The sequence below is a fragment of the Myripristis murdjan genome, chromosome 17 (genome assembly GCF_902150065.1).
Source record: "Myripristis murdjan chromosome 17, fMyrMur1.1, whole genome shotgun sequence".
Taxonomy (NCBI): Eukaryota; Metazoa; Chordata; class Actinopteri; order Holocentriformes; family Holocentridae; genus Myripristis; species Myripristis murdjan.
The window spans coordinates 7437558-7451495 of NC_043996.1; the positions used below are offsets into that span (position 1 = coordinate 7437558).

Genomic DNA, 13938 nt, shown 5'->3' on the forward strand with positions numbered 1-13938 from the left:
TGCGCATTTATGGGAGGATGCAGTACACACACACACACGCACGCACGTACACACACACACACACACACACACACACACACACACACACACACACACACACACACACACACACACAGTTACAAGAGGTTCGTGTAAAAAAGAATTATTTTTCTTACTTCCTGTCGCTTCCTTGATGTTTTTATATTAATGCCAATAAAGCGCGTTAAATAAAATAAACAAACATAAACGGCAAACCGTCAAGCAAACGCCCGGATAGGTATTATCCAAATCCAATTTAAATTACTCATATTTACTGATGACGTCAAGTTAGCTAATTTGTGTGGTATTATTATACTGCGTTATTATTTCATTCACTAAAAATTAACCTCGTCAGTGGTTTTAATGGCGTTATAATTATGCAGGCCAATATGTGGCTGTTTGAATCGCCTGTTTGCATGAGCACTATGTCTCTTAGGAAACAATCCCATTTACTGAAAACCAACTTTACGCATGTTTCCTTGGTTGCATATATATATTGGGATATTGTGGAAAAAAGGTAGCAGCTGAATATATAATCTCTATCACAGTAGGCCTAAAGATGATTACTGGTTGTTAATGGCTGAAAGTGTCTTTCGACCTGTGAAAATAGCACAGATGACAGTTTCTCGAGCAGTATGTGACTTTCCTGACGGCTCTTCTGTATCAGGGAGAAATCTGAAACAATAAAACTTTAAGGCTGTAAATAAATACGATATTAGATGTAATTTTGAAAAGGCATAAGCCGCCTTTTATAAAATCAATGGCACAATCGACATGAAGAGTTTTGAAAAAGTTGAGGTGTGTATTGCCATGTATGATCTGATGGTCCAGTGAACTCCGGTCCCGAGTGCTCGGCGTTGTGCTGTAATGTAATGGTAATATATGCGTAATGGCACTGACACACGCACGGTAGCACTACTAAAACAATTCAAGTGTTTTCCAGAGGCCAGCTTGTTGTTTGGAAACTGCATACACATGCGCGCGTTCACACACACACACACACACACACACACACACACACACACACACACACATTCACACACACTCACACACGCTGAGAGAGCGAGACAGTGAGATAGAGACAAACACGCACCCGCACGCACACGCGTAAAATCCATGTCCAAACTGACACCGACCGTGCCGTGAGTTTTTTTTTTTTTCACTCGTGGAAACATCGACCGGAGCGCACAATCCCTGCACGCGTTTGTAAAGTTGCAGGAAACGACTCCAAATACGCTTCCAAAAGAGAAAGACACGGCGAAACGCGAGAGGTGTTGGAAGCGCAAACTATCCGCTTCAATCACAACAACAACAAAACCAACAGTCGGTGTTAACTCACCTCGTCGCGGCACAATCCCCTTCTTTCTGCAGACGACTCCTCGGCTTCCGATTTGTTTTTATCCTCACAACAAACCGAAAAGTTTTTTTTTGTCAGCGGAGTGGGAATATCAGTAGCAGTGGCCCCTCTGGCTCTTGCGCAAGAGCGCCGGAGATAACGGGAGGCGCTTTGGGGAAGCAAAAGTAGTTAACACCTCCCTGTTAGGTTACCAAAGCACAGGCAGCGAGAGAGAGAGAGGCAGAGAGAGAGAGAGAGAGAGAGAGAGAGAGGAGAGAGAGAGAGAGGGGCTGACTTTCCTTTGAGAGAGTGCAGTAGTAGGTATCAATAGCGCAATTGCGCATGTAGCCGCTGCGCTGAGAGAAAAGAGGGACGATCAGTGAGAGAAAGAGTGGAGCCGGTGAGAGAGAGCGCACGCAGGATCGCGGAGATGGAGGGAGTGGAGGAGGTGGTGGAGGAGGGGGGGAGCTCAATACTCAATAGCGACGTGTGTGAGGCTGGATGTGGAGCTGCACCAGGCTGAGCGGGGAGAGTGGGGGAGGACGGGTGGAAGAGGAGGGGGGAGGAGGAGAGGGGGGGTGTCCAGGGTCCAGTGGCTCGGAGGAGCAGTGCTGCCGCGCAGCGCTCGGGCCGCTCAATGACTCAATGACTGACTGACATATAGGCACCCCCTCTGTCTTTTTCCTGAAAATAATCTGTTTCAATATGACCCCGCCACAAACTGGGAACTGCGTTTTCTGTTCCCTTCAGAAAAATCAGAAGAAAAAACTGTTTTCCTCCTTGGACACGGACAGGTCCCATGCCCACGTCATCCTCCTTTTCTCTCAATAAAACAAAACAAAATAAGTCACCCGCAGAGAGTCATCTTTACTGCCAACTGGCTGCTTCTATAGGCTTCAGAGGATGACGAGATATTATGAGGAAAGTGAACAAGGGGGGGGGATTCAACTTCCATGGGATGTTAAGGTGTGTGTGTGTGTGTGTGTGTGTGTGTGTGTGTGTGTGTGTGTGTGTGTGTGTGTGGTGTTTGGGAGAGGAGGGAGGTGGGAGGGATGGGGGGACAACACTGTTCCACACTTTCGTTTGCGACCCCCCCCCACCACCTTATGTGTCTGGTTGCTTCGTTCCCCTGGGGTGATTTCCACTGAGCTTGGTGCGTAAAAGTGATGAATTACCCCCTCCCGCCCCCCACCTCTCTCTCTCTTTCAACCCGTTGGAGAGACTTGCCATAAAGCCAACGAAGTCCACTTCCTCACAAAAAGAGGTGGACTACAGCCGACACTCTTAAAAAGTGCGCACTAGAGACGGAAGTTAGTGAGACAGGGGCGTCAGTTCACTAAACCCCGCAGCTGTGTGGCCGAGTCCGCGCGTCCGCTGTCATCTGCAAACAAACCTTCCCAAAACCAGCTGAAGCCTGAGGATGTTATTCGACTTCGGAAATCTAAATCACATGTTATGTTTTACCTTGGTGTGAATTTATTTATTTATATTTCTATATATATTTTTTTTATTTATTTATTTTTGATATATTCACAACATCTTTGGTGATTTTTGCTTGATTTACTTTATGTCTTAATGATTTTTAAAAAATCAGACGTGAGCTCCATTAGGTTAAGATGTGCCCATTTCTGCCATGTGATGCCCGTGTTGGTTAGTTAACCCGTGACAAAGCCTGACAGGACCTTGAATCCGCCACCTCCTTCTCCAGCACAGTCATTCTGACCACCCACATTACAAAGTGAACAAGTGAAATCATGCGGAGAAAACAGCAAATAACTCACAACATCTGGTTTATGGTACGAACCCGAGTACAAACAATGCTGATTGACAAAGTGGCATTTTATTTCAAATTGTCCAACTTGGACTTTTTTTTTTTTTTGGGCTTTGATTGTGGGAAATTAGAGTGCAGAATTTTAAGAAGCTTTAATGATTTGTCGACAAATGTTTGTTTGTGTGTGTGTGTGTGTGTGTGTGTGTGTGTGTGTGTGTGTGTGTGCGTGTGTGTGCGTGTGTGTGTGTGAGTGAATGTGTGTGTGTGTGTGTGAGAGAGAGAGAGAGAGAGAGAGAGAGAGTTAGGGGATACAAAGACAAGGTAATGCTGAGAGAGACAAAGAAGAGAGATGGGTGTATGGAGACTAAACAGTGAGAGAGTGAATATCTGTGCGTGTCTGCGTGTATGTGTGTGAGAGAAAGAGAGAGTGAGAGAGAGAGAGAAAGAGAGAGCGAGACGACCCATGTGTCCCTCTGTCTTCCTCTCCACTACACCCCCCTGCTGGCCACAGACGGAACTGACCGATTTTCCCTACAAACTCTCTCCTCCATCTTTCTGCACTCTTTTTTTGATCCGTGCATTTTATTTAGTTTATCGTACACAGTCACTGGATTACCACACACTTATTCTCCTGTTGTAACTCACTGCAAACCGATCACTCGACAAGAAAGAGCAAACTATGGGATTTATGTGGCATTAACATTGCCATTCATCGGTGGTTTGATGCTCATTGCTGATGTAAGGGAGAGATGGAAATAGTACAACCAAACCTTAAATCAGTGAGTATCACAGACCAAACCACCACCAATATAAACAATCATTTTTTATATTTTCAGGAAAAAAAAAAACAATCTTCACATAACTTACATCCAGATTAGACAGATTCTTGTCAGTCCAAAACCACAGGTAACCTATATTTTGTAAATAAATAGGTAGGTTAAATGAGTTTAGATGGAGTTATCCTAGCATTGTGGTGAACCAAACTAAAAATAATGAATGGAAGCACAGCACTGTAGGTTGGTCTGGATAAAAGTATCCACTGAATGGCATTTTAATTGGACAGAATGTGAAAACGTTTAGTGGGAGACAGTTTACGGTAATTTATGGATTCACTGAAGCACCTAGACTACTGGTATAATGGAATGACTGACAGTATAGATCTTGGAATATTGAAGATAAAAGTCAAGAAATGCTATTTTCAGTGCTTGACTATTGCATATGGATAGCTCTGCAAAAAATCTATAAAAAAAATATGCACATCACAATCCCAGGATAAAGATTTGTTTTTGTTTTTTGGAGCAATTTAAATCAGGGATCATAATTTGGAACAAGACAGATCCTTTAAGTCGTTCATGTTTATATTTTCAAGCAACTTACAGCCTAAAATCATAACTCACCAACTTTTAAAACATGCAAGGGCCAAAATGACAGTCCAGGTTAACATTTGTTCATACTTCACATGACAGGCCGGTTAACTGTTCTTCATCTTTACATTTTCTGTAAGCTCTTCAGCTCCTAACTGGCATTCAACACGGTTAACATCTATCTAACAAGGCAGATGCCATCTCTTTTCATCCCAAACCCGCTGCCTCCTGCGTAGATAGACACAGTATAATCACACGAGAAAACAAGCACATCAGCTATAAAAACTGTATTATGATGTCCTAATGGAAGTCACACTTTAATCAAGTTTCACGCTTTAATATAACAGTATTTTACGTAGCAACAGCGTGGGAAAAGTGATGCAGCTTATGTGTGTGTGTGTGTGTGTGTGAACTGGGTGGTCTGCATGCATATAAGGAGCAGTAGCAGCAGTAGCAAGTGCCATTAGTGGTGTGTTGTCTTGCTAATAGGCTCAGTTTGGAGTCAATGGGCTGACTGAGGAAGAGGACCATCTATGTATTAGATCCCTCTCCATTCAAAGTCTAATGCCACCCTCAGTCCCACCCCCCTGATGTTTTTAAATGCTGTGTGTATTGAGTAGGAAGCACTTTGATAGCGCTTCTTTCACCTCTGAGGCATCTGCAACCAGCTCTGTCCCCCAGCACTTGAGCAAAGCTAGAAAAGGTACTTCAAATGCATTCAAAGACCTGGAAGAAAACTCTCCAATCCCAGATATAAAGATCTAGACGTGTGTCCTCTACACTTAACAGCAAGAATTTCACCCACTGGTACATCACTTGAGTTCAGAGGATGTAACTGCGTACGTTTTAACATCAGGTCCTCTGCTGTTTTGGATTTCTTGGCATCTATCTGACTGGAGAGGTGTCCCAATGTCATGAAAAGCACACCGCCACTGAAATGACAGGGCGATAACGGAAACCCAAACAGACAAGAGCGGGCCAGGGCGTCTCGTCCTTTCGTAGTCTGTTTTCACCCCTGCTCTGCTGCATGGATTTACCCTCGAAGGGGATTCCACCCTTATTTTTGAAATCCTGAACTCTAAAACAGGAGCGCCGGTTTGCGGCGTGCACAGTGGAGGCGCTTGGAGAGGGTGTGACACGCCGCGGTTTTCTGCTTTGTGTGTTTTGCTTGTCGGCTTTGCTGTTGGGCATTCGCTTTAAATGGCAAAATGTAGCACAGCAGCAGGAGGCAAAAATAAAACAGGTGCCACATACATCCTAATTATGAAGCATTTGAGTGGAGGCACAGAAGCATCACATGCACATTTGTGCATACAGAAGCCTGTAGGTAGGTTTACCTTGACAGGTCTGATGCAGTTCTGTATTGTATCACATTTGGCTAAAATTAGCAATATTTCGCCATCCATTTTCAGAGTGTGGTGGTGTTATATAAATGTTGTGTGTGCTTCCTTGGGAAAACTTTGTCTGCTATATGCATTCAACCAGTAATCCTTTAATATTTTGAAGCAGGCCACACTTGACCCTCCCTGCCACCCAGTGACTTAACCAATACCCTGTATTATGTGCTTTGCGTCGCGTGGGACTTAATTCCTTAAACAAACTGTGTTTGAGTGTGATTTACGGCTAAACCGGACAGGCGACGGTCATTTCTATCTTTCCTTTAATAATTTATGATTGGTGAAATTTATAGCTCCTGGTTTCCCGGCCTTGCATGCCGCTAAATCCGTACATCTGTAATATAATGAGATTTTAGCGCTGTGAGATTATAAATTATGGTGTGATTTGTTCTCTGGCTGTTTTGTCAGGGCATAGCCTTTGAGTGTGTGTGTGTGTGTGTGTGTGTGTATGTGTGTGTAGCTTGGGGACATGGCTGGCATTTGGCTGCCACGGCGCTCTAATTGCTGACGTACACACAGATAGATGGGACCTGATGGTTGGTGTCGCCACTGGAGGGAGGAGAGGAGGAGAGGACAAGAGGAGGAGAAGGAGGGAGAGGAGAGGAGCAAGAGGAGGGGGAGCGAGGGATGAGAGGGCCAGGGGAGGAGAGAAGAAAAGGACAAGGAGCAGGAAGAGGGATAAGTGGCTGGAGAGGGGGACGAGGAGGGACAGAAGGGAGAGAAAGAGATAGAGATAGCGAGGAGGAGGAGGAGGAGGAGGCAGGGAGGAGGATGGGAAAGACAGGAGGAGAAAGGAGCAGGGTGGATGGATGGAGGGAGGAGGAGGAGGGATATTGTCTCATGGCAGTGAGACACAGCATATGCTGCCAGCAGCTACATGGCCAAGCGGTTAACCACACTGTGCGAGCCACAGAGAACAGAGAGAGAGAGAGAGAGAGAGAGAGAGAGAGAGAGAGAGAGAGAGAGAGAGAGAGAGAGAGAGAGAGAGAGAGAACAGTGACCCAGCCACATTCATCTCGCTCTCAGACTCGTTGCTCCGGGGAGCTGTTGGAAAATGAAGAATTACATGGCTCTGATCAGATTACATTACAGAACAACCGATTACATGGATTTGACTCTCGCGTACAAAAAAAGAGAAAAAAAAATGAGGGGAAAGGAAACATACATGATCTGATTAATTATTTAATTATGCGGTATCTTTACTAGCGATGATGCATGGGCAACATTTTGAGGCAAGGTAGACGGGCAATTTCACCAATGTTTTCGCCGCTTACTGTCCAAAGCCGCTTTATCATGAAAAGCAGATTTTGTCCCACTCACCGATCAGCGACTCGGCTGCTGTGTGCTGCCTTGAAACTCTGCCTGTATAGTGTTGTTGCTGCATGTACATTTTGCCATGTTCCTCAAAATCCTCCATTAGGAAAGGAAAAAGGAAGCACAAACTCTGGTAAAATGAAAATTACAAATATGTATAAAACAGACTGGAATCTGAAATGCTGTCTTATCTCACTATGCTACAAATTATTAATTTGGGTGTTAAAATAATCCCAAAATGTGTTAAAAAGGCATAACTGCAAAGTCATAATTGCACATTATTAACTGTGCCTGAGGGTGCATTTGTTTGTATTGTGAACATTATCAAGGTGCACTATGCAAATCCAAGAGGATCCCTTAGAAATGTGGAATAAGCTTGAGTCTATAAAGCTCTCATCACTGGCCGGACTAACTGATAAATTATGTTTTTTGTCAGCTGAGTCTAAATAGTCCTCACTTAAGTCAGCCCTCAGTTGTGCATAGTGCACCTTTAATTTGCATTTATGACAAACAAAATACAGGACTTTTTGACAGAATTTTGGGAAGATATTTGGGAAGATTTCCACTACATGATAAAGTAAAGTAAATGAATGAATGCATAAAGTTAAGATTTGTCCATCATTGTCCATGACTGAATGAATGTCTATAACCATGGAACAGAACTGAAAGTAGAATATCAGAAAAGCAAGGGGGAAAAAAAGCCAGGTTTCAAGAGCAGGCACAATCTCACACTGTATTTTCTCCCTTGCCGCCCTCGTCACTCCGTCATCTTCAAACATCCTCGGGGAGACTTGTTATTTGCCCTAAGCTGTCTGCGTGTTTTGCCTTTTTGTGACGAGAAAGAGAGAGAGCGCGGAGATAGTGAGGGAAGAGGAGAGAGAGCCTTGAGGCACATGTCAAGCAATGTCACAGATAATCACACATTGTCTTATAAATAGCTTTGAAAATGACAGCGTCGGAGGGGGGCGGGCGGCGGGGAGGGTGATGCCGGGCTTTGGGGGAGGCGTGAGAGATGCATCAGAGCACATGTACTGTAATTAAAGACAAGATAAAGTTAGTTTCTAACAAGTCCCCCAGGGGAACATTTATCAAGGGCAAATATCAAAAAAGCACTGACACAAATGTTTTATCGGTGGAAATAAAGGCGAGCTGCAGGGTTACATCTGTATCTGAAATCTGTTTTTAAGCTCGGAGGTACAGATAAAGAGAAAGCCCGATGGAGACAAAGACAGTGACAGAAAAAACAAAGAGTCATTTCCACAGTCAGTCAAACAGAAGGTGAGGCGGCCTCCTCCCATCAGCACCAACCCAGTAAAACCATCCCATTTCACAGTCCAACTAACCCCCTTATTACTGCTCCTCCTGACTCTGGATCTGCTGCTAACTGGAGGCTCATTCATGGCGAGTGATCAGCAGCAGCCGCCATTATCATTCGGATTCCCAATTTCTTGCTTCCTTTGAATGCAACATATCAACATGCAGTGCAAACTTTGGCTCAAGTCTGGTTGATTTGTCCCGTTTTGCACAGAATTTTCAGTAGTTCTGTTTGGTACCGCAATCCAAACAATATTTAAAAAAAAAAAAAAAAAAAAAAAAAAAAAGCCTTCATGCATAAGGTAATGCTTGTCAATTAAAGTTACAAAAAACTGAAAATTGAAATTGAAATTTTGACACAGGTGATAGCACAAAACATGCGGTCTAAGAATAGGCCATAACTCTGTCTATTGTATAGAGTCTTGCAATAGCCATTACTGAATGTTGAATATGGTTGCATTTAATTTGCGCATTATAGGAAAAGTTTGAATATTTGTCCATCATTGAACCTAAACTGTTGCCCTTGTTAGCTGTAGCTTGTGCCTAGCTTTAGCTGTTTGAGCGTAAGTACGAACGCTAACTAGGAATGCTAACATTCAGGTTTTATGGTCAACCAATTCGCCCAAACAAAAGTTTTTCTTAATTGTTACCTCAAGTGAAGATAAATAACAGACTTTAAAAATATCACTATAGCTAACCTTTAAATAATCCATTTTTAACTCCGCTCCCCAACAGCTGACATTTTGGAATTATGAGTTTCCTGCAGAATGACGAACATTTGACAGCTGAAGCATTTTCCACATGTGCCACAAAGCGTCAACTGTCAATTATGGTCCCCAAAACATAAACAAAAAAATACAATAATAGAATAAACAAGCAGCTGGGATTTTTTGTACCCAAGAAGCCTAGCCTACCTTTATTTGATTTTATTTATTTATTTATTTATTTTGCGGGAATGATTTGCCCATCTACCCGGCAGCGGCGGAAGCCGGTAGTTAAGCTAAAAATAATGTTTATTCCTGCAGACGTTTAATGGTCCGTTCAAATGGGGATAACAAGGACGGCTGATTTGTGGGCCTTTCTCTGCAATTACCCAGCCTTCCCACTTCCTCCCTGTTTAAATTAAACAAGCCATTGATTTTATGCTGAATATTATTGTGCCATATTCCTCAAGAGCGCCTTTGATAGAGATATGGAGTAATAGGACTGCCTCTTTCACACACATGCACACTTACATAGATAGATGGATAGATAGGAGCTGCAGATACCCTGCACATATGTATGCATGCACGCAAACACACACACGGCCACAGCGACCCCTCTGCATTGCCAGTTTAGATTCTCTCCCACTACGTTAGCCATGCTCTCTGCAGATGATTGCGCTTCATTGTTGTGTTTGAAAGAAAAACGAGAGCACCTTTGACAGGTTCATCATGGCGGCATTCTGGAGGCGTTTTGCCTGACTTGTCGGCCTGACAGTGACTCTATTAGCCATGTGTTTTCATCCAAAACACGAATTTGGGTCACCCAGATATTACAGCGAGCACGGACACACAAACCAACACGCGCACACATGCAGACGCCGTCATCAGTGAGGGAGTGAAGATTACACAGAGAAGTCAAGTGACAAATTCAAGTGGCCAGAAGAAATATCAATTCATTTAGGACCAGTGAGCAGCAAGCCAGCTGTCAGAGAGACAGAGAGAGAGAGATCAAAAGGGCTTACCCCTGATATGACAGATGCATTAGTGACGAGAGCGAGACAGTTAATTTTGTGCGTCTGTGTGTGTGTGTGTGTCAGTGTGTTCACTCTCCGGCACGTGTCTTTGTAGAAGACATCAAAAAGTCAACCAGTCAAGTGTTCAGACCTATCCACTTTGTTTGAGAGAAACAGAGATAAAAACAGATGGATCCGTATCCTACTGAGCTTGACGTTAACTGTATCGCGCTTTATGGAAAAATACACCCCGAAATTTCAGCACCATTAAAAAACAGCTAGTGGTGATATGCCTCACATTTCTGGGTACACGCTGTTTGGTGTATTTTTCTTGCGCACGTGCATAACTAGTCAAACATAATGCCATGCTTTAGATATTTCCAGTGCAGTTAAAATGGAGTTCAGTGAGAAAACTCACTTTTTCTTCACTGACAGCATGCAACTCAGCCCAGTATGTTCTGTTGTGAGACCACAGGTAAGTTATGATGCATGAAGAGGTGTGGTGATATAGGAATATGATGGACAAGGTGGAGGCAAAAAACATCATAATGCAACATGAGTGCATTATCATCATTCTTATGATCATTATGGCCCTTTGCCAACAATAAAAATATTAGGGACTGTTAATTAATTCATGTAGAGAGGAATATGCTCCAAAAATAAAAGTCGTTTTTGTACGGTCCAGACTAATATCTGGAATAGCCCAGCAACATGGGCACTGATTCAGCTAACGTTACTCTAATGAGCCATGGCATTGGAGGCATTTGCCAAAATGAATCAAACACAGCACACATCCACAGAAAATGGCTTGGCTAGCTCAGTATTGCTGTCAAGGCGATGCCACTGTCAACTGCTGGATAATAAATGCAATACTTTTGAAGTAATTGGGATTTTAATAACAGGGCAGGTTGTGGTGGCTAACAGTAAATGTTCGCAAATGTTTTTGTTTAATGTAATGCAACTAGTTAGTGTAGCTGTTTGTTGAAAAAGTTTTATAGGTGCATGCATGCATGAGAACGCCCTTCAGACAATCAGACTCACAGTATTCACAATGGCTATGTTATGAAAACACGTAAGCTTCAACCAAATTTAAAATCTTCAAGCTCTTAGTTTGCCTCCGCACCATTTCAATGAAATTTCACTTCCTTCTTGGGGGGTGCTGATCAACACTAGAAGAGCACAAACATAGGAAATGAAGGAAATCATTGAGTGAGGAGGCAACTCTTCATCACAAACGAACCCCTGGAATACATCAAACATCCTAAATTTATGATATGCACCATCTCCAGAGATTATCCGAGGGTGGATTATTATCTAAGTACTAGGCATAATGGGTGTAAATAGTGCAGTTGATGGTGAGGCCATTCAAAGAAAAAATATGTTGACATTTCAAGATAGCAAGACATAGTTTCTAAAATGTGAGAACTAAACAAAGATAGACGCCTGAACCATTCTGGGCTCGGACAATTTATAGAAGTTCTGAATGGAAGATCCTGTCTCAACTATCACCAAAATATTCAGCCACATTTGGTATTGTGGAAATTCACAAATCTGCATGAAACCACACTGGGGTGAGGAGGGAGGTTGTTCTGCAATACACTCAGCTGCCTGAAGGCAAAAGGTTCTGCATTGTTGCACTGTTTTGTCTGTTTTGTGTTTCACTGTGCAGTTGTTGTGCTGAGAGAGTCAGTGGAAATTAACTGAAACTCACCAGGCCTGCAACTTTGTTTTGGACCGCCGTCCGTAACTGGAGAAATAACGTAAAGCATCATATAACAGTCTATTAGAGGCTGACATTTTTTAAGGAATCCTGTTGGTCATGGAATTCTAGTGGGATTATCACAGGATGGAAGTCAATTTGACTGTTAATCACGTGACTGGAATGGGACAGGAAAAGTCAACGGGTGGGACAGGAATCATAATAACAATAGGCCAATTTTTATATATAGCCTAGATATGCAGTTCAATGTAGTCAATGTTTACCATACATATGTTATACTTGGGCAGGTCCAGGTATCCAGGTATATTAAGGTTTACCATTAATGCCACAGTTTACAGCACTTTCATTTGCCGAGACACAGACAGTCTTAAACATGAGGCATCAAAATTCGACATTTTTATGGTACCTGAAATGCCTCACCACTACAGAGTACTGGACAAAGAAGGTTGTTGTTGTTTTTGATTGTTTCTATACATCATCATTAACAACAATCTGCCTGCACACCCGGCTCGCCTGCTGTTGTGAAAGTGGAATCACAGGAGAAAGAAATCCAAGACGTGAGTTGTGGTTTTTAGGTGACTTTATAAAACACACTGCTGATGAAGAAAGTCAACAGAGAAGACACACACAGGGAGAGAGAGACTGAAAGGGGCAGGGCAAGCTGGTGTGTGAGTCTTAGGAGTATAGGCATATGTGCGTGTGTGTGTGTGTGTGTGTGTGTGTGTGTGTGTGTGTGTGTGTGTGAGGGGGACAGAAGGGAAAGGCAAGGTGAGCAGGTTCTAATAGTTTGAGTAAAAACACTAAAATAATGTGGAGAATTAACTAGAATTAGATTTTTTCACTATATCATGGGATTAGTACAGGACACGACTGTGGGAGAGGGACGGGACAGGATTATTTATGTGCGAGTGGGACGGGACACGAGTGAAAATCTACTGGCTTGCTACCCTCTACAGTTTATGCATCATGCACTCTGAGGCCGCTCTTTTGTGGGTTGGTGGGATCATCTCCCTGGAGAAACACACAACAATGGCACATGTTGTTTTGACACACGGCCCTGTCATCCATAAGAAACACACACACACACACACACAAACACACACGAGCACTCACAAAAACAGAGCGTCCGCATTATCAGTGATTACTCCCTGTCTTTGATGTGCATGCATATACAATTAAATACATGCATACATGCACACGTGCGTGCAGAAAAACACACAAATACGTCCTCTTGTCAGCTATGCCGTGTGATCCAACATGCCACTTTCTGCTCATGTGACTTATGAGGATCAATGTTTGACGAAAAAGTAAACAGAAAGCCACACACACTCACACACTCTCTCTCTCTCTCACACACACACAAGGATCTGTTTATGAAAAAAATCTGCTGTGAAATTGATATTTTCTATGCAGCACCATAGCTGTATATTCCACTATTGTGTACTGTGTACTGTGTGTGTGTGTGTGTGTGTGTGTGTGTTTGTGGGTTTTGGTGAGAACGGAACCCCTAAACCTTGCAGTGTTAGCATCTTGGTCTAACCACTGACCTGCACTGTGGATTGAAAGGCTGAGTGACACACACACACACACACACACACACACATCCTTGTAACATATACATAAAGAAAAACATGCATAAATACAAAAACATGAATGTACATAAATAGTAATGTGTTTTCCAGTGTAATTCTTGAGTTTGAATTCATATAATCTGCAATATAAGCTAATTAGCAATACATGATATAAATAGCATTATGTGCTTCATATACTTTGTCATGTCCCATTATTGTGGAATAACAACACTCTCTGGACTTGAATTGCATGTAAGTTAATCTTCAGGTTATTGATCTTGCCACCTGTTTACAGCATTCATTTTAAATGGGAATGAAGGCATTATTTTTACTATAATCCATGTTTTATAGTTAAAGTATCATCATTATGGTAAACAACATGTTGTTTGTCCATAATGGCCTTGCAATTGGAATAA

At 42.8% G+C, this 13938-nt stretch overlaps 1 protein-coding gene across 1 annotated transcript in view; it reads right to left on the reverse strand.

Annotated features, from left to right (window-relative positions):
* The window catches only part of rnf220a (ring finger protein 220a), a 191290-nt gene extending 189686 nt beyond the window's left edge, over positions 1-1604 (reverse strand). The window contains exon 1 of the mRNA XM_030074398.1: positions 1358-1604. The gene's annotated coding sequence lies outside the window, so the exon portion shown is untranslated. The remainder of the gene's footprint in view (positions 1-1357) is intronic.
* Between the last annotated feature and the right edge of the window lie 12334 nt (positions 1605-13938).